We start from the raw sequence: 27,995 nt of genomic DNA, 5'->3' as shown, positions 1-27,995 counted from the left end.
TTTTCCTTCCAGAATTTTTTAGCCAAAAGATTATCTCAGTTTTACACTACTTACAAGATAATGAAAATGTTCTTTTATAAAGAAATTGCTGAAAATTTAATACTTCTAGTTTTTGTATTTTTAATTATTTTGTGCAAATTTGTTCTGAACGATTATGTTAAGATATTAATTTTTTTAAACATATATGTATATATATTTGTAACCCCTCCCCAACGGCCCGATGAGATGAGGATGATATGTATGACATATAAATGAAGTGCAGTCTTATAAAAATTTAATGAAACTAGTAATTTGAAACGAATTTACCACCATACCAGCCTTGTGGGCTTAAAATTGAAAAATGCTTCTCTTAAATAATTAATATTAAACACGTATATGTTTTAATAACATAAATTACAATGCATTTTTAACGTAATAATATATAATGTATTTGATGTATAATAATGTAAATAATACATGCAAATTTGATGCACATTTAATTAAAATGCTAATTCGTTAACTAGCTGCTATTAAATGATTAATTATGGGAAATAAAATACTTTTTTGTAATGCACTTTTGTAAAATATGAATCATAAAATTTTTCCCATTATTTTCTAGAAAAAAAAACAATGACTTTTCATTGTTCAGTTTTATATGATAACATATACACATTATTGAATTTAAAAATGCATATTGTTTATTAACCTTTAATTTATAAACATTTTATTTGTAAGAAGCAGCTAAAAAAGCATCATGAACACCAATTTACCAGAAACTGCAATACAATTTTATGAAAAAGAAACAATACTGATTACGAAGTTATACTTAATAGTGCAACCAAAAAAAGATAAAGATCAAAGAGAACGGCTTAAAGAGCAATTTGATCATTTTGTAAGACTTTTTTTTTAATCTTATTTTTTATTAACATTTTCCTGAAAAAGTATTAACTTATTTTTTGTTATTTTAGGTCTAGACATGAATTTAAATTTGAGTTATTAAACAGGAATTTATTATTATTATAAGTGGAATCACATATGTAGATCTGCTAACGGTTTACGTAAAAAATAATAATATTTACAATTTAAAACTATAAAAAAAATGATCACTTTCAAACTGAGTGAAAATTATTTTAATAAAAAAACGATTTCATGTAGTTATTTTTTAATTATTTATTTTTATTATTTGTATTTTAAGTAGGAAAAGAGATATTAATTTATTTTTATTTATTTATAATATTTGCAAGTAATTTATATTTTGAAAATATTTACCTTTGATGTGATCAGTAAAATTAGATATCTGTTTATTAAATTTAGATGTTTCTACATATTTCTGTAAAGGTTTTTTTAATTTCTTTTAGTCATTCTTAAAGAGAATTTTTAGTTTTTAGTTATTTTTGTTATAAGCTCTGCTTATAACAAATATAATATGCTTTTTTATAAATATTATAATTAAATTTGTTATTAAATATCTTATTTATTTTTTATTATTTGTTTGTTTTTATTGTTTGTGTTTTTTATATATATGTATATATATTAATTAGCAAATCAATTCTTTTTTGTTATTGTATTTGTCCATATTCCCCTCTGCACCAATTATATCAAAGACAAAAAAAATATAATGCAGTTTTCCACCATACAGAACTATACTTTTGTCTGATATATATATATATTGTCTTTTAAATTACAACCATTTTCTATTGATATGTATTCTATCAAATTAAATTCTTCATTTAATTAAATATATCTAGCTAGTAACTATACACAGTTTACGGATTTAATAATCGTATTATAATATGTTGCTAATTTTTAGTAGCATAAATAAATTGAAATATTGTTATTTTTGTCTTGAGCTTATCGAAGTGGTCAAAGACAGCGACAACCAGCATTTTTTACACTTGATGCTTAGTTTAATACTGACTATATTCATTGATAAAAATATATTATCGATTTTAATGATGATTTCTGAAATCCGACCAGAGATTCTTTTATTATTTCTGGTTACAAATCCAACTTTTGAGCCCATCTAGCAACAGACTTGTAAACACCTTACCAATTTCATTAATGAACGAGATTACTATTTAATTAACTATCTCCTTTTTTAAATAAGTGGAAAATTATTAGTTTCTTGCAACTTTCAGGAATTTTATCATCTTCTAAATCTTATTATAAAGTTCTTATCCTGGAAATTAAGCGGTACATTTTTAAAAAACTCATCATAAGTAATCCGACCCTTGCAGTAGCTTCATTATCTTTAATACTTTAAAAAATTCATGTCTGATAAATTCTGCATCCCTCAATTTATCCTCAAACAAATTTCTGCAGTTATTCTAATATTAAGGTATTTTAACACACCTGAAGAAGAGATTAAGAAAATTTGTAAAATCCAGTCACCAGGATTCCACTGACGTACTATCCATTAAAAATTGTATTTTTCTTAAAAGTTCTTGCCTGTTTCTAAAATAATCCTTAATATCGCATAATGCCTTAATAATTTTTTTTTAAATGTATATTTTTATGCTTAAAATTGTTTATGCAATTTTTTTTTCTGTTAATATTGATTTTTAATAGTAAGTGAGTTTGTATTCTTGTTCAATTTTGATACTTTATACACCCAGAAATGAGCCTTGTGACTGTATGCGTCAAACCAGTTTTTCCTTTACCTTCTTCATGCAGAAATAATATCTGTAAGAACTATCATAAACTGTTCCAAATTCTATATTCAATGAAAATTGAATATGTTTTATCAAATGAACAAACTTTTTGTTCATTCGATTACTTAAAATCCAATAATCATTATTTTAGCTTTGGCAACAAAGTTAACACTATTTCAAATTGATTTTAAGTATATTAACTCTCACAGGAATGGGAAAATGACCAGAAAATATTTCATAACAAATATTAAAACCTGATATAAATATAAAAAAAAAGCTTGAAACATCGGGGTGTCCCCGCCAGGACTCGGTCTTTTTCGCAGAGCTTATAAGTTTTTACCTTGCTGATTTATAAAAAATAATGAATATAATCTGCATTTCTATCACTCAGTATGACTAAATTAAAATCGTCCAAAATTTCTGATACCGTTGACCATTGACAATCAATTTAGTGTCTTTTAAATTGCAACACAATGTTTCAAAAGATTTTGAACAGGCATGACATACTTTAGCAACTTTACTCCTTAGCAATAAGGATGTAAGTTCTCCAATCAATAAATAGTTTAATCTATTTTCATTAACATGATTTTGATTAAATGGCATCAAAATCAACAATTGTGAAAAAAATAATTCAGGTGCTAATTTTTTTTTCTTTAATTACAATTATATTCTCTCCACTAGCTCTGCCAAACTGTGATATTTTAATTAATGGTAACCATTTCAAAAGAGGCTTTTTAAATCTACAATTTAAATGTTATAAATGAACATTTTAGAAAATCATTTTCAAAGACAAAATGTTTCAAAGACTAAAAACATTTCAAAATTATGAAAACACCAGATTTAAAAAATGCAATTTAAATACATAGGCTATTATAATATTCATTTTATGAATATTATAGATAATATTTTCATATATAAGGTAAGAAAAATTATTAGTGTAATGAAATGTCATCGACTTAACAAAAGATCCGGTTTTATTTCTGGAATGAAAAAAATCAGAAATATTTTTAGAAGATGAAACATTGCTTCAGTCCATCTTTTTCCTTCTTTTTTTATTTGATTCCTCAACACTATCTTTGAGAATCCATTCGGTAAATGTTCCTGCACCCCTATCACTTCCAACATTACCTCGTTTCTGCTGTTTGCTATGATTTTACATATTTATTGTTTCTGTGTATCAAAATGCATTACTTATCTAATTCCCTCATTTAGATTTTTTCCATTGTTTCGGCAGTACATGTTAATTTATCTTAAATTTAGCTAATGTATGTTTAATACAACATTTAATACGTACGTAATCAAGTGTATGTATATGTACATTAAATAGTAATTTGAAATAAATATTGAGTTACTTTTCAAAAGATTTACTGTATCAATTACTTGGATTTTTTTATTGTAGGATAGAAGAAACACAATAATCCATTAAATTCTACCGAGATTTGTACCAATTCAATTTATGTAATGAATTTTAGGTGCTTAGTTACCGCGATAAAAATATTTTCTCAATAAAATACAATTTTCCTCTTTTAATTTCTTTATTCCATAAAAACTAAATTATTTTACTCTGCACTATCTCTTAGGCTCTCATTTTCTGCTAACCTTTCCCTACAGTTGAACAATATGAAGAACATAATCACGCAAAAGCTCTACATCTATATTCTAAATGTACCATTATTTTCTATATAAGTGTCTGCCTAACTCTAAAAAAAACCTTTCACTAATAAAATCACTCAGTGCCACTATGAGATATAACAGCATATCACTATAACAGCATGTCACTGAAGAACATCGAAAGTGATAATACAATTGCTAAGATATAAGTTTTAAAAACTCTACATTCAATTTATTTGGTTTATAAAATTAATGTGATTGTACGCATTAGTGATGTATTGGAAGGAAAATATCAAATAATTTGACTAAACCATTGATTCTCAGAAAAAATGAAATGTTGTTTCACTTTGGTAAAAATGTTTTTTACCAAATGTTTGCCTACTGCATAGTAAACAAGACGCTACCACTCTACCATGGATATTGGCTAACTGTTTGCCCAGCAAACCATTATTTTACTAATATAAATACGGTATAAGCGAACTCTTAAGATCAAACAGTTTCAAAAACCAAATACATCTTATTCATGAAAATATTGTAACATTAAAAAGCAGAATAGAATAATCGTAAAACTTCACATCTTGTGATAAAATGATATACTGTATTCACTGCTGTCAACCCAAACATCCTGCAGCCAGCAGCCAATGTGTTGGGAAAAATATTAAAATAAATCTCTTGTTTTCAAACCCAAAAATAAGCAGTTTAGTGTAACAGAAAAGTGAGTTATTTTTTCAAACATTAACTGATTAATAAGACCTGTTTTTTTCCCAGTAGTTTGTTCAAATAGTTATTTTTTCACCGAGAAGTCTTTTTTGATTGACAGAACAATAGAAGAAAGTATTGTGATTGCGAAAAATTTTGGTTTTCAGATTTCAACGAATTTGGTTTTTGAAAATATCTATTTTGACTAGTTTCGGCTTGACGTCTGTACGTATGTACATATCTCGCATAACTCAAAAAGGTTTAGCCGTAGGATTTGATTTTTTGGATTTAGGACTGTTGTAACACCTAATTGTACAGCTCCCCTGTTGATTGCAATCGACTGGACCAAAAATGTGTTTACATGTTGTTTCAATTTTGAAACATTTAGATTTTGGACTTCTTCTTAACTGCAGTAATCCCTCATTGAGAGCTTTTCAACAATATATCATAAGTGGTACTTATTTTCATCGGTTCCAGAGTTATAGCCAAATGAAATTTTAATTAATGAAATATTTGGATCTTATAAGGGGAAGAAGGCACATCAATTCAAATCAGACTTCATCTCCCGTTTTTTAACTTTTTTTAATTTAAATATATTGATTTATTAATAATTATTAACCTCTGATTGTAAAAAGTCTTTACAATAAATAAACAACAATAAAAAAAAAGAAAATGGAAAAATATCAAAAGTTATTAATGAAATAAAATTTTATGTACTTTTCATTTTAAAAGAATGTGTATGTGTAATGTAATAGGTGTACAAGAAAGTCATGTAGTGTCCACATCAGATTTTTTTTCTTTTAATACAGTGATGATTTTGATATTATTGTATTTGAAAAGTTTGATCCATTTACTTCAAAATAATTGTTTTATAATCATGTCTTTTATCTTTTACAGATCTATTCAAAAGTGAATCCACTTGCTAAGGAAAAAGTTTCACTTATTATTGGTGACTGTAGTAAACCTATGTTAGGCTTTTCAAATACAGATCAACAAGAACTTCAAGAAAATGTAACTATAATTATTCATTCTGCTGCAACAGTTAGATTCGATGAAAAACTCAAGAGAGCAGTAGCTATCAATGTTATTGCTACAAGAGATTTGCTTATATTATCAAATCAAATGAAAAAGTTAAAGGATTTTGTACTGTAATATAAATTAAATTAAATTTTTTTTATACATATGATTATTACAAACAAATAATAAAACATAAGTATGACAGGTAAGTTTTCAAAATGTAATACATTTTGGGAAATTTTAATATTAGCCATTTTGTGACATAGTCTAAAAGGAAAGTATGATTTACCAAATTATTGCGTGCTATAAAGCATATTAATGCTCATTGGACTTATTTATGGAAATCAGTAGATTGGTTCTCAAATAATAACATATTTGCGATTATTTGGATTTTGAAGTCAATTAAAAATGAAATATTAATGATATAAAAATGATGTATTTTTTAGCTATTCCAGGAACTACAATGTCAAACTACATTTACATCAACAATAATGGCTAATCCATGAAATAAAGTGTAACCAGTTTGACTTCAAAGTACACAAAAAAATAGCAAAATAAAATTATTTATTTATTACAGCAGAAGCCATGATATTCTTGCTTAACAGAGCATATAATACTGGCCACATAAAAATAAAACACAATTTAACAATAATCACAGATTATATACAGCAATAATAACAAGTTTATTTAAATGATTTCTAGATCAAAAATATAGAATAATCTGAATAAACTAAAATAAAAACTGATCAGTAATTATTTGTTATGAAAAGTAATTACTTATTCAGACTTATTCTGTTAGAAGTTAGTGAATAAACATTTTCTTTTCCTTATAAGTAATTACTTTTAATCTTAAGAGTTTGCAGGTGTGTAGTTTACTTTCTATTTCTTTCTCTTAAGAAATTGCTGCTGGTGCCAAGATATAAAACATAAGCCTGCATGTTTAAAGTTGTTTGTACAAAAATGGGGAAAGAGCCTGATTATTCATATCCATCCATGATGATATCATTTCTGTTAAAATTAATCATTTCGGTATACCACGTGTTCCTTGCTAGTCAACTGGATTGTTAAACGTGTTGTCAAGTGAAGAAGAAAAACAATTTTCTCTGGTTTTGGACAATACCAATAATGTGGCTGATGGTAGGGCAAATTAAGTAAATGAATTAAGAAATCATAAAGTTATTTTAAATAAACCTTTGGCCCTTAAATTTATATACACTAAAGAAAAAGAACGGGCAAACATTTTGAAAGAGTTTGAACAGAGCATGGGAAAGAAAATGTCACTGGCAAAAATAAAGAAAATGCTTAACAATATGAAGTATGAAATTAAAAAGAAAACAGACAAGCTTAAAACAGACAACAAGATGATAAAATTATTAAACTGGGAGGATTTGTTAAACCTCTTAGAAGAATATGAAAATCCTAATTTCAAACAATTTCGGGGGGGGGGCAGCAAGTGCTGGTATCGAAGATGAGAAAGATAAACATACTCCAGAAGAATGTGAAACACCGGTACTTTTGTAACTGATATGAATAATTGTAATGCAAAGGCGACTTTGAAACGAAAAACTAGTGACACTAATTAAACGTCTCCCTTGTCAAATAGCAAATTACACAGAATTGTTCTCTGAATTTGAACTGATGTACTGTCTCTTTTTGTAATTTTTTCAATTACGAAACATTCATAAATGCAGCCGTAACTGATAATATTGGTCTGGAGGTACCTTAAAAATCAATAAGTAATTTCTTATAAGAATAAGTAAGAAATTTGCCCATTTTATTCACAACCTGTTAGGAAATGACATGCAGGATCAGTATTTGCTTGTAGTTATCAGCAATTACTTATAAGGAAAAGAAATACCCGATAAGATAAAAATATACCAATATTTTATTCTCACATTCATAAGCAATTTCTTAAAAAAAGTAAAGAAAAGTAATTACTGATTTTTATTCACGTCACCCATATCTTCCATAAATGCATGTATATCTTAAAAAAACTGGAAGAAGTCTACCTCATTTTTGGATTTATCTGCAGTGATCATGCTCCTGATGGTAGGAGATCCAGTTAGCAGCGGCAAACTAAATGGAGTGAAATTCCTAACATTAGTTCAAATTCTAATTGAAATACTGCCTAGAATAGTATTAAGATTTTTTCCTTTCTACCAAGGACTTTGTGCCTGCAATGTAATTCATTTTTGTTATTGTAATATAAATGTCAAATATCATTGATAGTTTCATTTTTAAAACATTTATAATTATTAACTTTTTATGTTCTTGTAGGGGCAGACAGACAAAGCCCCAATTTCAGTTTAATATCTCAACCAATATAATTGCAAATGTTCTTTGTTTCTTCAGTTTTTCTTTTTTAATGTAACCTGATTGATTATATTAAACTAAAGTAATTAATAAATGGGAGAATGTCCCCATTATAGTGCATTATGCAGTGTGTTTAATGATAGCCATTAATGCACGAGTGAAAAGTAAGTTAAAGTAAACTTTACAAGAGTACATTAATGGCCATTATAAAGAATTGCATATCATATTTTTTCTACAGCTGAGAAAATATTGGGATTACTGATTTAAATCAATAATAGAATATGTTGTAATGGAATATATTTTTAATTTCTCAAAAAATACATTAAACAATTCATTTCTGTGGCAGTAGGTTATTAGTCATAAGTTACCTTTTCTTTAAGATCGATTGGTATTAAAGACTTTTCTTCCTTAGAATCTTAGAAAACAGTTGATATATTAAACAATATCCGCTTCTGATCGGTAAATGGTTGAAAAGAGTAGGCTTTTGATCATTTGAATACCTGTAACATAATGAAAATCTGTTTCATAATGTCTCCTCATTATGATACAGTCATGTAATTCAATTATAATACCACCACAGTAAAAATATTTAATCTTAAGCTAGAAAATATAATTAAATAATCACTTTGCATGCAAGATTCATTAAAATTTATTCAAAAGTTTGAAAGTTGCAAATCATGATTGTCTTTGAAGTTAAAATTTTTTCTTACACTAAAAGAAAATGTTTTGATTTTTTTTTTTTTGAGAATGATTGGGCTTTCAAAATAAAGAATGAATGGAATAAATATGTAATAAATAAAGAATAGTTAAAATTTGTTATGCCATTTAAATAGTGATAAGATGATAAATATTGATAATCAATAAATATTAATTAGTACTTTTAACTTGAGTAGAAGATCTACGTTTACCATGAATCTTGAAATATTAATTTAATTATAACTTTATATAATAAAATAAGCCTATACTATTTTATAATTTATTAAATTCCATAAAAAATTTATCTTAACAAAAATTAATTATTGTGTAATTGAAAGATCGACTACCTTAGTTCTGTATTTAAAAACTTCTTTAAGACTACTTAACTTTTTTTTCTTTGATGTGATATTTTTTATTTTACCATGAAAATGAAAAACAATCATTCATAATTGAGCCATTTGAAACTTAACATAAACAGATGTTATGCATTGAAATACCCTATTTCTATATTTTCATTAATATCTGCAGATGTGGATTTTTTTTTAATCTGATCTTTATCAAAATACAAAAACTGAAAGTTTACCTGCATGAAAAGTTTGAATTATCCAGAAAATAGTATAGTATAAAATTTATTTAAAATAATGATAGGCTTATTGAAAAGTTTGTAATGGGGAAGAATAACATTTAATAATCAATTTAGAATACAAAAAATAATCCTCTTTATGATTATTAATGTTTACTTATAATTCATTGTGTGTGTATATTTGCTGTAATATTTATATTTTAATTGTTATTAATGTCCTACAGATATACCACAAGTGACTCCCTCTGAGGGGTTAGTGATTGCATTCTCCAAAAACTATGGTCCAATCACCTGCATTCCTACTAGACTGAAAGGCACTAGCATCAAAAGGCCTTCAGTGGCCTTTCGGGAAATCGCATTGATAGAATAATACAAATATCTTCCTATCTTCCAATCTCCCACGGAATAATCCAAGTAAAAATACTTCCATGCCCGATCCACAAAAGAACAGAATGAAATCCCCAACTCTATCTATTTTAAAATAAAAACAAATATGTAACCGCCACTAAAAATTAAATATCTGCCCAATAATTAGAAAGACTCAACAGCAAGAGATTGACGACCAGGCTCTGCGATTAATAGGGGAATAAAATATCCTCAGATATCCTTGCATTCTGTAAACAAAATGCAAGTTGACATATTTCGCTATAATTAACACTCTGTAGTTATCCTTGTACATGTTTATCTACTTCTATATTAAATATTTCTTTCTTTGTAACTATTAAATAATTGTTTGTAAATATTAAATATCTGTTACTGTCTTGGATAATGCTATGTACTTAGTGAACGTTGATAATTTAGTTACAGAACTCTGTGAGATTTCCAATATGTTGACATTATTGAACAATCTTATTTCATACCTTGATATTGATTTTCTATGAATAGTATCACATGCCTGATCAGCATCAATCCTTAATCTTATTTTTAACACTTTTGTTGAAAGTTAGTTTTAAATTTTTTGTTAAGTATAGCTATAAGTGCATATGGTATTATTTGTAGTGTTTTAATTTCAAATAAATACTACTTAGATAACAGTATTAATTTTAAATAAAATACTACTTTAAGTTTCATCATAATTTCAAATCTGCTTAAATAGTTTACACTAAAAGCAATGTCAGGTCTTGTTCTGGTACTTTTATACAAAAGTTCACATATTAGATTTCTATATTTTATTCTACTATCTATTTTATTTGTAAGTTCAATTTTCAAATTGACTTCCATTGGTGTAGAATATAACTTAGTTTATTTTAAATTATACTTTGTTTTCTAATTATCCAATACAGTTTTCTTGACTTGTCATAATTTTTTTCTCACCTCATAATTATTACTTATTATTACACATTTCCTTACTTTTCCCATTTTTTAAAATTTTAAAGCATTCTGATAACGTCGTTAATTTTAGTCTGATCTTTACTGCATATTAATAAGTCATTTACAAATATTAAAATATAAATAGGTTCACTTTCAATATCATTGGCATATAAACAATAATCAATAACTGCTTATTTTGAAACCTAACCCATTCTATGCATTTATTGAAATATTCATACCAAGTTCTGGGACTTTCTCATAAATCATACAAAGATTTTAACAAACTAAATACCCTATCTATTTGTACCATCTTCATAACTTACAAGTTGATTAATATAAACTGTGGAGATCATTTTCTCATTAAAAAGGCTGTTTCTACAACCACGTCTGATCGACATTGAAACTATTTTAACAACAATACCATAATAAAATTTTTAAAGTTAACACTTTTACTTTTGGTGAATAAACATTATTTACCTGTTCTTCCTGTTGGCTACTATGCCTGTCTTTGAATTTACATTCACTTTTTTTTCGCCTTACATCAATAACTTTTCTATCTTTTCACTTTTCAACTATTTTCCAAGTTCTATTCTTAGTTAAGCTTTCTATTTCTCTATGTATAGTTTTTTCCAATTTTCAGCTTCACTGCTTAGCGTAGCCTTCTCATATATATTTGTTACACTTATATCACAGAAATTAACATAATTAATTAATTAGATAATAAGTTACAAAATAATTATTTGCATATAAACTATTTGGCTTTCTTACTCTCAATGACGGTCTAGGTTCTACCTCATTATTTTCATCATTATCTTCATTTTCTTCAGACTCGCTACTTGAATCTGATTTTTTACTTTTGATTTGATTCATTTTTATCATCATCAATTATATTGTCTGATGACAATATATTTATATATGTTATATATTTTTTTATTATATTCACTGATTTTTGTGATGAAGTGTGGAAACCAATCTGGTAGCTGCCCTCATTCAGCTTCTCATCCTTATAACCAATACGGCTTGTCTTTTCAAGCCCTGGAGCAAACAGCTTTAAAATCATACAGCGAAAATTTGGAACTCTTGTGGTCTTTGTTCACATGCTACAGATTGAAATCATCTTCTTTGAGCACAATCAGAAAGTTACAGTTGTCACAGATGAGGTGTTACAGTGTCTTAGTGTATGAGTGTGTCAGGTAGATGCAATCTACCTTGTTGTGTTGACCACAAGTAAAATACTTTCTTACATTTTCATCTCTCTCTTCAATTTTGTTATCCTTCTATCAGATGATGTGACCTGTTTATTTTCAGAGTACAGAAAATAGCCAGTGTCTGGTATCAACCTCATCGCAGTCTGTAAGAATTGATACTTGGACTGATACAAATATTTGGAAATAATACGTAAATATTTCTGTAATGTAAACAGTTCTGATGGAACAGTATACTGATGAGGTGTTTGTCTTACCCCAATCTAAGCTACTGCATACTGTTACATCTTATATGCTCAGCATCATCCGAGTTTTCACTTTAAGTTACCACCATCACAACTACTAATTACAGTAATGTTGTCAGAATTAGACACCATCAACCTTTGCTTCTATTTAACCTCATCATCTCTGTATAACGGTTTTTCATCTAATGTTTCAGTATATCTGTATAATTAATCCAGGAGTTGTATCCTAATCCCAGCCACTTGACTAGTAACTTGTTACCTTTGTGATGGATAACCTTTTCAGTCATGTATAATCATGTATGTCTTTGCGTTTGATCTTGTTCATGGAATTTTCTTTTCAACACCTCACAATGAGAACTGATCAATTCATGCATCACAGGTTGACTTTTTAATTCATCAAAACATAAATTTTGAATATCTCATTTGACCAATTTTATAGATAGCCTTTTTCAAATGTTTTTTGTTCTTGCTTATGCAAATTTGTTGTCGACTTTGAATTTAGGTGGTCTGGTCTTGCAATATGCAAGTTAATCCTTTGCATGACCATCTTTCATTACTTTTGTTTATATCTTTCGGCTTCTTTTAATTTAGCAGAAGACCTTTTTGTTTGCTTTCAAATACTGTGGAATACTTTTTTATAAATGCTGTCTCATCATTACATATGAATATCATTCTCCTTTCCAGCTTTTTCAGTTCTAGCTCCAGCTTCTTCCACACTGCTCACCACATTGGCTAGACTCCAAAGGAAATGCTGAGCAGCATTGTGATCTCTTACTAGAGGTAGTGCACAATAATTTCAGCCGCAGAGCAATTCGTTGTTTGTGTAAACTGTTTACATTAAGTATAATCCCAGATAACCAATTGTTAATAATCACTTCCTTTATTTACTTTTTAATTTTACATTAAATCAGTTAAACATTATATTAAATTATGACATTTAGGTTAATTACACATTTTATAGAATATTAAACATTCTGACTAGTACAGATATACATTTTCATGTTAATTGGTTCACATTGTAAAGGAAAGTAATAATTCATACATTAATAATTCGAACAATTATTAAGATCAGTTGGTTCAACAATAAATAAGAAGATAGAAGAGAATGACAGATGTTTACATTAAGCAAGAGGACAAAGAAAACAAATGAATCTGAACAGGTAAGTCCTGCTTTATCTTATCCACGGTCAACTCAGGCCATACAAAGCCCTACACAAGTAGGAGTTCAATGGCTGGTATTGATATATGACATGAAGACAACAGTGTATGTGCAAAAGATAGGAACGGTAAAAAGTTTTGATAGTTCTTAAATGGCAGTAGAGGTGGTGAACCGTCTTTACTGAGATGTGGGATTTAACATGTGCTGGCCAGTTTTTGTGAGCAGCACAAAAGTATGCTTCAATTTTCATTGTATATTCCATCCTTATTGAAGAATATGAAGCAGCAGCATTGCCATATTTTAATTTCTTGATTATCTTTGTCAATTGTAATCTATATGGAGCAAGAAATCACTCATATAATAGTAATAGACGGATTTATCATTCTTTATGTACAGTAAATCTTAGCGATCAGTTTTTTCTTCATAGCAGACTTCTAATAGTATGATTTCATTTTTTCCTTTTGTGTGAAAACATTCACTGATAAACCATTGATTCATTCAAATACTGGAATGTCTGCGACTTTTTCTAGTAATTGCAACTTGATGAAGTCATTCTTGTTAAGCAGCAAATTTACCATTTTTTTTAATGTTGAGGATCTTGATCAGTTACATTTTTTGCGAATCTAAAGTAGTACCCATCTTTGTTTTCTACCTTGATCACTCCTTTTGATCTCAAGTTAATTAGAAAACCGAAATGGAATGGAATGTATTTGCTGGCCTCCTTAGATTCTTAGCCCTGCGGAGGATGGCTGAGGGGATTTGATGCTTAGATGTGTAGATAGAATAGCAACCTGGGTAGCTAGAGACCCGCATGGGTGCTTACTTCACAAAGACAGGCATTTTGGCATTGAGCCCCGGTTAGCTGAGATATTTTCTGTTATGATGAAATGGATGAGAAGTCAAAATGATGACTGTGTTGTGTTCTCAAGTTTAGAGGGTCTAAAAGACGACCTCCAGTAAAACCCGTTAGCGCTACAAATAGAGCTGGTGTGACGACTGGGATCGTAATAAGGTGGATGTCTTTTCTTACAGGGACCTTTGTTTTGTTCTGTGAGATCAGGTAGATCGCTGCAAATTTTAGACGCTCAACAGAAAGTTATTGTTTATGCATTACCAACCATTTAATTTTGCTAGCAATTAAGTTTCTTCATTGTTTAATCTACCTAATGCCTCTTTCAGCATTTGCTCAAATCATTTGTACTGTAAATGGTTATATTTTCAGTTTTAAAATTAATATCTCGTGCCACATATTCTTCTTTGCTATCTACATTTTCATACTTCTTTCATGTGTACATTCTAAAAATAGATGAACTTCAATAATTTTTTGTTTTATTAAGCTTCTTGATCAGTAAGATTATGATATTTTATTTTAAGCTGGTATAGGAATAAGTAAAATACCCTTTACCCCTCTTTTTTATTACAAAAGTAATATAAACTATATTATACTTAGATGGATTTTCCACAATACTAAACAGAGAATGTTCACATGTACCTATCTAATTTGTTTCATTTCGCTTTCCAAATCAGAACTCTTATCGCATCCTATTTTGAAGGGATCCCAGAAAGCAAATTTGAAGTAATCTTTGGAGGCTGTTGTTGGGGATGAAAGTAGTAATACCTGATTTTGATAGTGTTGTGTTGTCAGTGTGTCAGGTTTGGCAAGTCGTAGGCAACATCCTGTTAACCTTCCGGGAAAACTGAAGCAGTTGGGCAACAAAGGAAGCAAAAAAAAATAGTAAGCGTGCCGCAAAGGCTGTAGAGATGGATAGTGAAATTGCGGAGGAAGAATGTGATACTGGTTCTGATGTTCGCCTTGTTGAAGAAATATTTGGCCCTTCTTTAGGCCAAGGGAAATCCACCTTGCCGTTCTTGAAGGCCAAAAAGACAGAGGTAGCAGCACTGAAGGAATTAGAAATGCAATTGTCCACAGCAGATATAATTTCAAACAGAGTTATTATGGTATTAGTGGGCATGTTTAATGGACTATGTGTGGAAATTGAAGAATCTATTGGTAATTAGAAAAATTTGAAAGAGAGAAGTACAACTTTCAAACAGCCTTGTATGTGAAAGTTGTGATATTTACACTTATTAAATGTTAAGTGAGATGATAGACTCCAGGAGTACGTAGAGGGCTTTAGGGCCGGAATGGGTGAGAAAGCAAAATCTGATTTGCCGATTATGACCAAGAAGTTTATTTAGACGTTCATACCACTGTGTGTCAAAACAAAAGGTCTTGATAGAAAAGCCTGTCGGTATTACTCCGTAGGCCTTCAAGGATGAAGTTATAAAAAAGTTGGATGCCAGGAAGCAGGAATTAAAGATAAGTTTTACAGATAAGCCTAAAGGTGTATGAATAGTCACAAATCATTTATTCATTTTACCGAATGTATTCGGTAAAATGAGGGGATACTGTTAACAAGTTTTTGCGACCACACATGATACTTTATGATGTACCGTGGAATTTAGGAGAGGAGGGTTTTGTTGATGCCATTTGAGTTCAAAACATTAAATATTTATTAGAGAAATTTAATAAGCTTTGTAAAATAGTATTTCGGACTGGAAGGAAAGATAGCAGTGAAGTGCACTATGTTATTGAGTGCAAAAAGGAGTAGCAGAAAGCTTTTGTAAAAGGGATGTTTGTTCATAGATTTTTCATCTTGTAGGGTAAAAGATTATATAAAGGTGACCCAGTGGTTAAATTACAAAATAATGGTTATGTAACCATTATATAATGGTAATGGTTAAGTGATTAACCATTGGGTAACCAATGGTTAATTACATAAAGGTTTCAATGTTTAAGGTTGGGGCATGTAGCAAAATCATGCAAAGAAAAGGAGCTCTGCTCATACTACATCTCGATTCCCCCCCGAGGGGAGAAGATCCCACCCCGTAGCGTGTCCAGTCGCTACACCACCCCCTCCGTTCCTTGCCAGTAGTGGCTTTAACGGAGGACATCTTCTCGCCCTCAAACTGATTGCGCACCACAGCTTTCAGTCCAGGCTCCGCAGAGATGCCACCAATGCAGATGCCCTGAGGGACATCTGCATCGGTAAAATTCACCCCGAGATAGTTTTACGTGTTTATGCCTTCAGAATGAAGACAACGGACACCTGCAGCTACCACGTCGCCCTCAGGAACTAAGCTAGAAGCCTAACCGCGGAACGAAGACCCCGCGCCTAGATCCAACTATTAAAGAGCCACTTTCTGAATGTCTCAGATCCGTACTAATAACCTCAACAATAAACTGTCCCACTACAGTTTTATACATCGAAATTTAGACCTAGTTCCCTTAAGAACCCCGCTTAATACTCAAAATGAGTTTCTATCTGACTCCGTTCCGGTCTGCCCGGGAGAGGAGAATTAACGCCTACTCCTGCACTGCGCCATCACGGAGTCCCGCGTGACATTCACCATCTTTCGCAGACCGCCGCCAAGACTCCCTTGCATACCACCAAAGCAGTACCCAGAGAAGCCCCGCCGACAGTGTCATTAGCTCATTAGTGCCCCCGTCGGAGCGCGACTGCACCCACCGGGCAAGAATAATCCCGCCCGCCGACAACGGCCACAACTCCGCCGACAGCATGATTAAATACATACCACCAATACATCTAACCGAGGCACGCTGCCTTAAGCGCCTACCTTCGGCCAGTCAACTGCCCAGGCGGTCTCTAGCCACCCAGGTTCCTATCACCTACTAGATCCCTTCGGCAGTCCTGCTCAGGGCGAGGAAGCGAAGGAAGCCAGCAACTATTGTCCACTCTCTACGAGTCCTCCAGTTGACTCGTAGATCCAAAATAGAGTTTATTCTCTCGAGTTCCCTAGCAACTCTGGTACGTTCAGCTTCGTACCGGGGACATATGTGAAGGACATGGTCCACGGTGTCATCGACCCTACAGTCCGGACAGATGCCGGAATCAACCATCCTAAACTTTGCCAATTTATCCCTAAAGGCACCATGTCCTGAGAGGTATGCCGATTGGGGGATACCCAGCTAATCGCTCGCAACTCTCTAACATTGGGAAATATACCATGCGTATAACGACCTGTCAAAGAAGTATTCCACCTATCTTGCCAAGAGTCGAAACCTTGGTCTTCGATCTCACACATACGCCCAGCAGTAAGAAGGCCTCCCTTCTTTGCAACATATCTCTGGCTACGTTCCGTAGCCGAAATATCCACAGGTTTGATGCCCGCGATCACAGTTACTGCCTCTCGCGAGACAATTCTGTAACCACCGACAACCGCTAACAAAAGAAGACGCTGGGCTCGTAATAGAATGTCCCTATAACATTGATACCGCAAACGATGAGCCCAGACGGGCGCAGCGTACAACATAATGGCCTCACAAACGCCTTTATAAAGAATCCACATGGTACGGAAATTCAACCCCCAATCGGGATGGACCACTCTACGGACGCCGAAGAAAGCATCAACTGCCTTCTTCGCCACATACTGAAGGTGCTCCTTGAAGAGAAGCCTCTCATCAAGGATAACACCCAGATATTTCTGAAGGGTGATATACCTAATTGAACGACCGTCCATCACAACCCGCGGATGGCGAGTTGCAGCTAAACGGCCCTTCAAAAACATCATAGTGGTTTTCTCCGCACTGAAAACCATCTTATTCTGAAGATTCCACAACCGCAAAACCCTACATGCCTGTGCCGCTCTGAGCTCGATCTCAGCACGCGAACTACCCTCAACCAGCAGCAGCCCATCGTCGGCATAAGCCACGACGCGACAGCCACCAGGCAACCGCAGCCGCATGAGAGAGTCAAACTCGATGGTCCAGACGAGTGGACCTAATACACTGCCCTGTGGACATCCTTTTGACAGGGTCTTTCCTACTTGCGAACTGCCGTCACGAAGGACAACAGTTCTTTCGCTGAAATAACTCGAGAGAGTCCTAATTTCTTCCTGCGTGCAACCACGCTTCTGCAATTGAAACAAGGCAGAGGGCCACCATAAGTTATTAAATGCCCCGGATATGTCCAAAAAGACACCGAGTACATACTTGCACTCACTGCCTGAAGCCAGATCCAGGACCCTAATAATCGCATCCTCTGTACTCTTACCGGATCGTCCATCAGCATGTGATTCAAAGTAAGCCTACTATTAATGCGGAGGTAAAGTACCTTCTCAAATAGTTTTCCAACAACTGGTAAGAGCGTCAGAGGACGGTAAGAAGAACTAACGATGGGGTCCTTGTCGCCACCCTTGAACAACAGCTTCAAGATTCCACGCTTCCAGCAAGCCGGGAAATACCCGGCAAACAAACACCTATTGAATACCCTAGTCAACGGGCCAAGAATTACGGGCAGGGTGCGAACAAGGAGCTCCACCGTGATACCATCATATCCGGGGGCTTTGTTCCTAGCAAGGCTACAGATTACCTGGCGGACTTCCGCCTCAGTAATCTCCAAAGATACAGAGTCCGTATTGAAATTTACAACCGCCGCTCGAACTCTCCGGTGATACGAGGTCTCACCAACCTCGGTATCATCGGGGAGCAGATCGTCCATCAGAAGAGATAGAACACGATCTTTCTCAACAACAACGCTGTCCTGGGTCGAGAGAGCCGACAGAAGACTGTCCTTTTTACGTTTGTGACCAAGCACACGATAAACAACACCCCAAGGGTCTTTATTCCCTTGCTCTTGGACAAAAGAGCGCCAGGAATCTCGTTTAGAAGTCCTAATTCTATGAAAATACTCGTTCCTTTTCTGACGATACTCCGCAAACAAGGCCTCGCGCCGGTCAGGATCACGAGCACGCTGTGCGGCTCTCCTGAGTCGGCCCATGGCCTGCTTTATCCCAGTCAAGTCCCGAAACCACCATCCAGCTACTCTCTCTCGACCCGTACTACGAGGGATTGAGAGTTCTGCGGCTTCAACCACTGCAGAGGAGAAATTCTCTGCCAGGTTATCTAGAGGGACCTCGTCCAGGGTACGAGTGAACACCCGCATCCTGGCCGCAAGAATGTTTGAAAACTTGGGCCAATCCGCCCGCTTGTGCAAGAAGCGCCCCTGCTGAACAGGGTCGTCCGCCCTAAAGACATCGCGCAGCCCACCTAACCACTCAAAAACTATGAGCCGATGGTCGCTTTTGCAATCATCCACTACAGACCAGTTCTGAATCCTACCAGGGATATCCTTGCCTATGGTAACATCAATGTTGGTACCAAGGAAGGTCCTCCGCAATTCCACCGCGCCGGCGAAGGTTGCCGACTCGCCGGCGACATTGAATACTTCAAAACGATGCTGCGCGATGAAGCCTTCTAGCAATTCTCCGCCGTCGTCTGTGATCCCACTGTGCTAAAGAAGCGATTTGGCATTCGCATCAACTCCTATAAGAATAGGACGACCCGCTACCAGCCTGATAATTCTATCCCATCTTTCCAAATGTAATTCAGTGGGATCTCTGTACTGAAAGTAAGAACTAACCACAACTAGGTCGAAACCATCCACAGCAAGCTTAACAACGACATGATGCATGTCAGAGGCCTGCCGTATAAAGATACTATCAATAGACTTCCTGCACAGAACGGCGGATTTACTATCACCTACATGGAACTTATTCCACCCTGAAGGGGGTCCACCTATGTGTATAAATTGTTCTCGAGTAGGGAAGCCAGCTAGACATAACTGTAGGTCACCTACAGACCTACAGTTATAACTATATGTGACCTACAGTTATAACTATAGGTGACCTTCAGTTCACAAGAATGTCTGCATACAAATGTGCGTGGGACTTTCTTAGCAGTCAAATAGATAGATAGTTCATATTTAGATAGTTGATTTTTTAATGTTCTGGTGTCTGTTAGTTTCCCTTATTAATTTAGTATTGTTATTATTTTGTGTTCCTGTTTTATATATAATGGTTATGATTGGGTTTATGTTTTCGTTAGTTTTAGTGTTTAGATAGTTGTTGATTTCATTTCATGTTTTTGTGTTTAGGTTTATTTACATATTTATGTTTTTATTTATTTATGTTTATGATAATGTTTTGGTGTTAATTTAATAAGTATTGTTATTTTATTGCATGTTTTTATGGATTTCAAGTGTATGTTTTTAGGGTTTGATTTGTTAGTTTATAGTTGGTTGTTTTAATGTCTTACTTGGTGTTGCGTGTGGTAATTGCTTTTTCCTGTTTTTGGGTAGGTGTACGGTTAGTTACCAACTCAATCTGGACAGTCTTACTTAATACTATGAAAGTATTTGTGTGGCTAACTAGGCTAGTCTAGTATACTGATGGGAATGTCATTTGTGGCATTCTGACTGAGGCAGTCGAGACTGGTGGAAGATGTCTGTTTCTGAGGTACTGAAGATGACCTCCAGTAAAACCCTCAGAGCTAGGTATGGAACTAGGTATGGGTGAAGTGGTAACCGTAACACCATGAAGGGTGTCTTCTCCAATGGGATGAGGATGCTACAGAGTACTTTGTCTTCCTTCTCTGACATAACATTGTAACACTGTACTGTACAAAACCTGTTTTACATTTAGTACAAGTCTAAATGTAATGTGGATGTTTTTTTAATCGAATCAACAAATAAAATTTTGATGTCTTCACCTATAACGATCAGAAATGAGACCCTTTTTTTCTGGGTTTTATTCAAGAGATTTTATTTTAGAATTTATTTTTATGTTTGATTATAGCTTTTTTTTTTGTAGGTGTTACTTTTATTTATAGTTTGCGTTTGATTTATTGTTTGTTTTTTTCTGATTCTTTTTTCCCTTATATTAGTTTTTTTATAGTTATAAATATAATATATAATACTTGAATAATACTATTAATATAATACTATAGAAATATTAAATATTTCTCTTTTTTGTATTTTTTTTTTTTTTTTTTTTTTTGTTTGTTTATTGGTTCTTTTATATTTTAATTATTTGAGGATGATTTTTTCTATTTTGTCTTTTGATTTTAAGATTATTCCTTTGTTTTGTTCATCAGTAGTAGTTTTTCATCTGTTTTATCATGAGTAAGGTTTTTGTATTGTTATACTTCAACATTACATTTGGTGTAGATTCTGTCAAGAGATTGAACTGTATTGAAATAGTAGGCTTATAGCTTTTTTCAGTACTGTTATTTCTACACCGCTCAGTAAGTTTATCCTCTTAAAGATTGTTGTCGATGAAGTTATAAGCTAATGTGTACACAGTATTCCCCACCACTTCATTCAGAAGCTGTACCCATAAACAGTTTAAAGGAAGGTAGGTATCCTCTGACAAGCCTAGGCTTATCGAGACAATCATGCAACATGTTGAATCCAATATTGCTCCTACAGCACCAGTTTATTCATTCCTGATGCAGCTCACAATACTCATCAAAAGCACACTACATATTGTTGCTTGTGATGTCATATGACCTCAAACATGTTAGATCTTGTCAATGATACATTTACTATTTAGTAGTAGTTATAAATTAACCACTCAGTACTTTTGAACTAGAAATTTTGATGATAAAAGTATTGTGTAACATCACCAATTGCTATTGAATTTACAATCACATCAAAAACCCTATAATGCCAGGCATGTAGTCAAACACGACTTCTAGTCATTGTTATAACACTAGACATAATTGCTAAATAGCCTAAAATCTGCACTTGACACTGGTGTGCATAAGGTTGTTAATTGTTCAAGGATAGTTATTTTTATTTTAATCTAATTTTATTTCAAATTTAACACAATAAGTGCAAATAAATAGAGATTTATAAACATAATTAATTTTTCTGTTCCAGGCATTTGTACATATATCTACAACTTTCTCAAACTGCCATTTAAGTAAAATTGAAGAAAAAGTTTATGAATCAATCACTGATGACAAATTAATCAGTTTAACTGAATGCCTTGATGATCAGCAACTGGATCAACTTACACCCAAGTAAATCTTATAACAATGAAATAATTTTTTAAAACATATTTTTACTTTTAGTAAGAAATTTTTACACAATAATATTAATGTCGGTGTGTGTCATATCTATATAATTAAACTAATCCATAATACTTGGTATTGATTAATTTTATTTAACATTTCTGTCAATCATACAAACATTTTATTCTATAACTAAGTGAAGGTGACTCACTCACAGACAAGCGTATTAAATATGTTCAATTACATTGTTAAAGGTATAGATGTATCCTTAAATTCTTTTATAAATATCAATATGGAATGCAGCTACTCCTTAGTACAAATACAATTTATTTTTTAAATGATAACCATGTAACAAATGGATGAGTGACATATGACTTTCTCCTAATATTATTTTAAAGCATTTACTAAATTCTTCATAATACTCAGAATTTAAATGAAATAAAAAAACATAATTTTTCTGTGGCAGTATTTATTGTAGTATAATATAATTATAGTTAATATGGCCTTTATCTTCTCCTTGCAGCTTATCACATTTTTGTTAACTGAAAATGTTTAAAAATTTTTGCTTAAAAAATATCTCTTATTAATACGAGAATGGAGAATGCTTCATTAGCTGCTAGGATTGAATTCAATCATTTATCATTAAACATGGATAAAACAAAACATGTATCGATAAGCTACTCTCAGCTCCTTGGTAACACCAACATTTCATATCTTCTGCTCTATGTTTCCGTGAATGGGTGTAGATTGAAGAACAGACAATATTAATCTTGGAATTTGTTTTGACGAGTTTTTGAGGTAGTCTGTTGAGGTTACATATGCATGTGACTGTGTTTATGTAGCCATGTGCTAATTTAAATTATGAAAATGGATTTATTTCAGTCAATTTTTATGTAACTCTAACACGAAATTTATTGTTCTTAACTTCAATTGCTTTATAATCTATAATTATCTAATTCTAAGGCTGGAGGATGCTGCTGATGGCTTTCAGATATTCAGTACAGTAGATATTTGACATCAAATGTTATGTACAACATTAAATACTTAATACAGTTAAAACTTGGGAAACAAAGGAAGTTACTCATGTCTGTGTTAGCCTATAAGTTTATGTAGTAAAGCAAATTGTTGTAATTCATATCACTGAATATTTACATTTTTAGTTATTGTTTTACATATAAGAAATATTCTGCTTATTATTTAGTCTCTTTATTAACTATGAGGCTTTTTGTTAAACTACGATAAGTATGTACACAGTCATCAATAGCAAAAGTTTAATATGTCTGCTATTTTTTATAATTAATTTATTTTTGCTTCTTTTCGTGGTCTTAAATTATACAATTCAATACTCTGATTCTATGTATAATATTTAAATTATATATTTAATTATTTTATTCACTTATTAATTTTTCACTGTATTATTAATGTTATTATTTAATGTTTTAATTATTCATTATTTCATCATTTATTATGTTTTTGTTTTGTAATTGCTTATTCTACTTTCTGCATTTTATATGTGCATTGCAATATATTTTTTTTAACTACTAGTTAAAGAAAACAATAATTAAATCAAACAATTAATAATCTAATCTTTGTAGAGTAGAACCTGTACCCCTTCTGTGGGGGGACTGAAGCAAAACCAGGAAAGTCGCTTACCTGAATATAAGTACTAATACTTTATGTGATTGTTTTAAGTAATAAATATGTTGTTATTAAGAATTATAAAAGCTAAAATGGGATAAAAACCTGTTTTCACTCAATTATATTCAGGGTAGAACATTACTTTCCTCAGAATGATCATTTTAAAAAGGAAACATGGTATTACAGAAGCAATACTCATATGAATACTTCATGATTGTTAATTACAACCAGCACTATCAATAAAGTAAATACTGTATCAAATACAGATGTGCTTAAATGCACCTGACATATGTAGGGTTTAGATAAAGTTTACAGTATTGTTTTTAAATTAGGGAAAATTAATATACTTTCTTATGTGGTTGGTATTTCCTTCTAATTTTTACTCTTCTGATCTCCTAATAGAATCTGTTTATTAAAAATCTATTAATCAAAAACTACTCTTGCTTTTTCAGATTGTTAGAGGATTGTCTTAATACATACATATATACCAAGAGGGTTGCTGAAAGTCTTTTTAATAAATATGGTAAAAGGCTTCCTATTGTTATCATAAGTAAATAATTGGCTTTTGTAATCACTTATATTAATTAGTAAAAAATAATTAATATGGTAGACAAAATTAAAATATCAAGATTCTTAATCTTCTGCAGAATAGCAGCAGTAGCTTGTCATATTTATTGATCTGCTGTTGGGTGACTGGGTGATTAATGTCACAGCCCACAATCTGTCACATAATGTTGCTGAAACCAGGTTCAAAACCAATTAAATGTGCATTACTACCGTATGGATTTGAATACATATATTACTTTTGACCTAAGATGAATCAACAGTTATTTTCAGTGCCCAGAAATAATTGGCCTGTGACTAAATATATGGCCATTATTCTAGTCTTTTCATATGATATTCTTAGGCCTATTTTTCCTGCTAGTTCTTCCAATGAACTTACTTGGATTCTAGCTTTTACGATGTTATCGGCTAGAAGCGCTAGGTCATCTGCAAGTTCTAGACAGTTTACTTTGATATGGTTTACATGTTTCCTTGCTTCAATTGTACGTGTGGTGGGTCTTTTTTGTACCATTCTCTCATTACATATTCTAGGGTGCAGTTGAAGAGTAGTGGGGGTAGTCTGAATTTTATTTTGGAATATGTGTCAGTTAACGTGAGTTCTATCATTTTTACTAGTTTCAGGTGTAATCCTAGGTTTCTTAGTATTTTCAGCATTGCTGGTCTATGAGTACTGTTGTAGGCTTTTTGGAAATCTATGAATGATTTTATTAGTTATCTTTGTTTCATTTTGTGTACATCCATTATTAATTTGAGAGTGATTATTGATTCAGGACAGCTTCTCCATGGTCTAAATTCCCCTTTTATTCTCCCAGTTCATTTTCAAGTTGATCTTTTATTTTATTCAAGATCATTCTTGAGAATATTTTATATCTACAATATAATAGTGAAATTCCTCTGTAGTTTTCGGAGTTTATTTTTTCTCCTTTCTTGTGTAGTGGGTGTGTGAGTGCAGTAGTCCAGTGTTTGAGTGATTGTTTAGTTTCCTTGGAGGAGAATTTTCAAAGTTCTACCACTGCCTGGTCTTCCCCACTTGCTTTGTGATTTTTCATTTCTTTGAATGCTTGGTTTAGTTCTTTTAGTGTAGCTGGGTTAATTGGTTTTTGGTTTGATTTGATAAGTGTGATTGTGTCATTTTGAAAGAGTTCTTTGGGTTCTTCATAATTTAGTAGTTTTTTGAATAATTTTGCTAATATTTCAGAGTTTTGTTTATTATCATGTGAAATTTTACCATCTTCATTTTTTAGGGTTAGAGTTGGTGGTTCATTATTTTAATATATTTCCCTCATCTGATTATTACGAATAAATACAATTTTTGTTTCTGAAAGAAAGTCGTGTTTTTAATCTGCAAAGATTACATGTCAACTAAGAATTCTTCAATAATATACTTTTATAATGATAAAAACTATGTATCCATTAATAAGAGTAACAGATTTAATAATAATATCTGTAAATGTTCATGAAACACCAGAATGTTAAACAGTATTGAAACCAGAGAACATGACTTTGTTTCTTTAGTATTTTTTATTATTTATATATTGAACAACTTCCATGAGTAGCTTATAATAAAAGAATCTGAAAGAAGGTCAACTGAAAGATTTTTCACAATGGAAAGGTCACACACATAATTGATAACATTATTGAACGCTATCTACTTCGTATAACAGCAAAAACAATTTCATTCACCTGACTAGCTTTGAATTAACTGTAAAATCAGGTAGGCGATTAATTTAGCTGAAAAGGTAAGGAATCAAGTATTGCTGGTGGAACATTGTTTTGTAATTTTTATGATGGATTTACACTAAATTTTTTATAGTAAGTAACTTGCTTATATGTAGTTTCGTCTGACAAAAGCAAACATGATCCTTGCTTTGTCCTTACTGAAATTATTAAAATCTTTTCTAATGAACAATTACTTCCTAATACTCAAGTTAATAAGAAATCTAAACTGAATAAATAAAAACATTTTGTTAAACAGTTTAAAATGGGATTTTAATTGTTGTACTTAATATCTTGATGTACTTAATAGTTTTAACTAAACATTTTAAAATTTCACTTATGTACTGTTTAAAATTCTGGAATTTAATAAACCTTTACTAATACTGTTATTGAATCTGTTATTCTTATTAATGAATATACATTTGCATATCATTATGAAGATATATTTTTGAAGAATTCTTAACTGACATGTAATCTTTGCAGATAAATTCATAACTTTGCTTATTTTTTATGTATATACTTTTGAAATTTAACATTTAATGTGTACTTTTTTTGGATTCATTGTATTTTGAACATATAAAATTCCTCATTTGTAACCCACTTATATATGTAATTATTCTGTCATATTGTGATGACCCCAATTTGGGCAATCACAGTAATCAGTGTTGTTAACATCATATATAAACCAAATCCAAAATAAGTTATAATTAATCAATTATAACCACTTTAAGAAATCAAATTTTGACTTATCAAAAATCGATATTATCTTGACCTTACCACATTAAAGTTTTTTATAAAGATAAATAAAAATTTTAATACACCAATTCAATATATATTCCAATTTCTTTAAATTTAGTTTGACTTTCGTTTAGTTCACGAAGGTATGTAATCTATGAATTTGATACTTTTTTGGTAATTACAAGCAAGAAGATTTATAAACTTATTAATAATTCATTTTATGGTTTTCTAGTCGTAAAGTAAATATTTCTCGGTATTATTTTTTTTATCTAGGAGTGTGTGTGTTTGTGTGTGTATGTGCACACACACACACACACACACACACACACACACACACACACACACACACACACACACACACACACACACACACACACACATATATGAACAAAAATTGTGAGAGGATCTTTTAGTTAACTGACTGGACTCATTTAATATATTAAAATAATAATATCTTTTGTAAAACCTAAGTCATATAGTTGATTCGGAAATGCATAGAGGCTTATGTAAGAAATTTATTTTTAACGTACTATCAGTTAATTTCTTGGGTTAAAACAATCTTTCAAATGCCTTTTACCTTTCTGCTGGTCATTTAAGAACCAATAGTTCGTTCTTATCTTGATTTAATTTTAAAATTGACAATGTAGTCAATATTTTCTTTTCTGGTTATTATAATTTAAATAACTGCTACATGTTTCAGTTTTTTTTTTTTTTTATTCTTATGATTGACCAGCGATTATGAGTCATTTTATAAACCAATAATAAGAACTGCAATTTTATTTTAAATGTAAAAATACTAGAAGAACCACACTAAAATTATAATTTAAACATGTTTTTCAAATGAATAATTGCCTGTAGACAAACTGGTTGGGAGATAGATTTGTTGTGAATAAAATTGCAAGTGTGTAAAAATGTATGATGATCAGACTTGTTTTATTTAAATTGATTTTATTTATGATGTAATATAATGTAGTACAATTATCCATTATTATAAT

At 31.5% G+C, this 27,995-nt stretch overlaps 1 long non-coding RNA gene across 1 annotated transcript in view; it reads right to left on the bottom strand.

Annotated features, from left to right (window-relative positions):
* The window catches only part of LOC142333078 (uncharacterized), a 44,645-nt gene that overhangs the window by 4,277 nt on the left and 12,373 nt on the right, over positions 1 to 27,995 (bottom strand). Inside the window, exon 2 of the long non-coding RNA XR_012758514.1 lies at positions 8,639 to 8,770. This is a non-coding gene — a long non-coding RNA (uncharacterized LOC142333078). The remainder of the gene's footprint in view (positions 1 to 8,638; positions 8,771 to 27,995) is intronic.

The sequence above is a fragment of the Lycorma delicatula genome, chromosome 12, assembly GCF_047948215.1.
Source record: "Lycorma delicatula isolate Av1 chromosome 12, ASM4794821v1, whole genome shotgun sequence".
NCBI lineage: Eukaryota > Metazoa > Arthropoda > Insecta > Hemiptera > Fulgoridae > Lycorma > Lycorma delicatula.
Note: the sequence above shows the minus strand (reverse complement) of the source record. Positions and strands in the feature narration are given on the sequence as shown.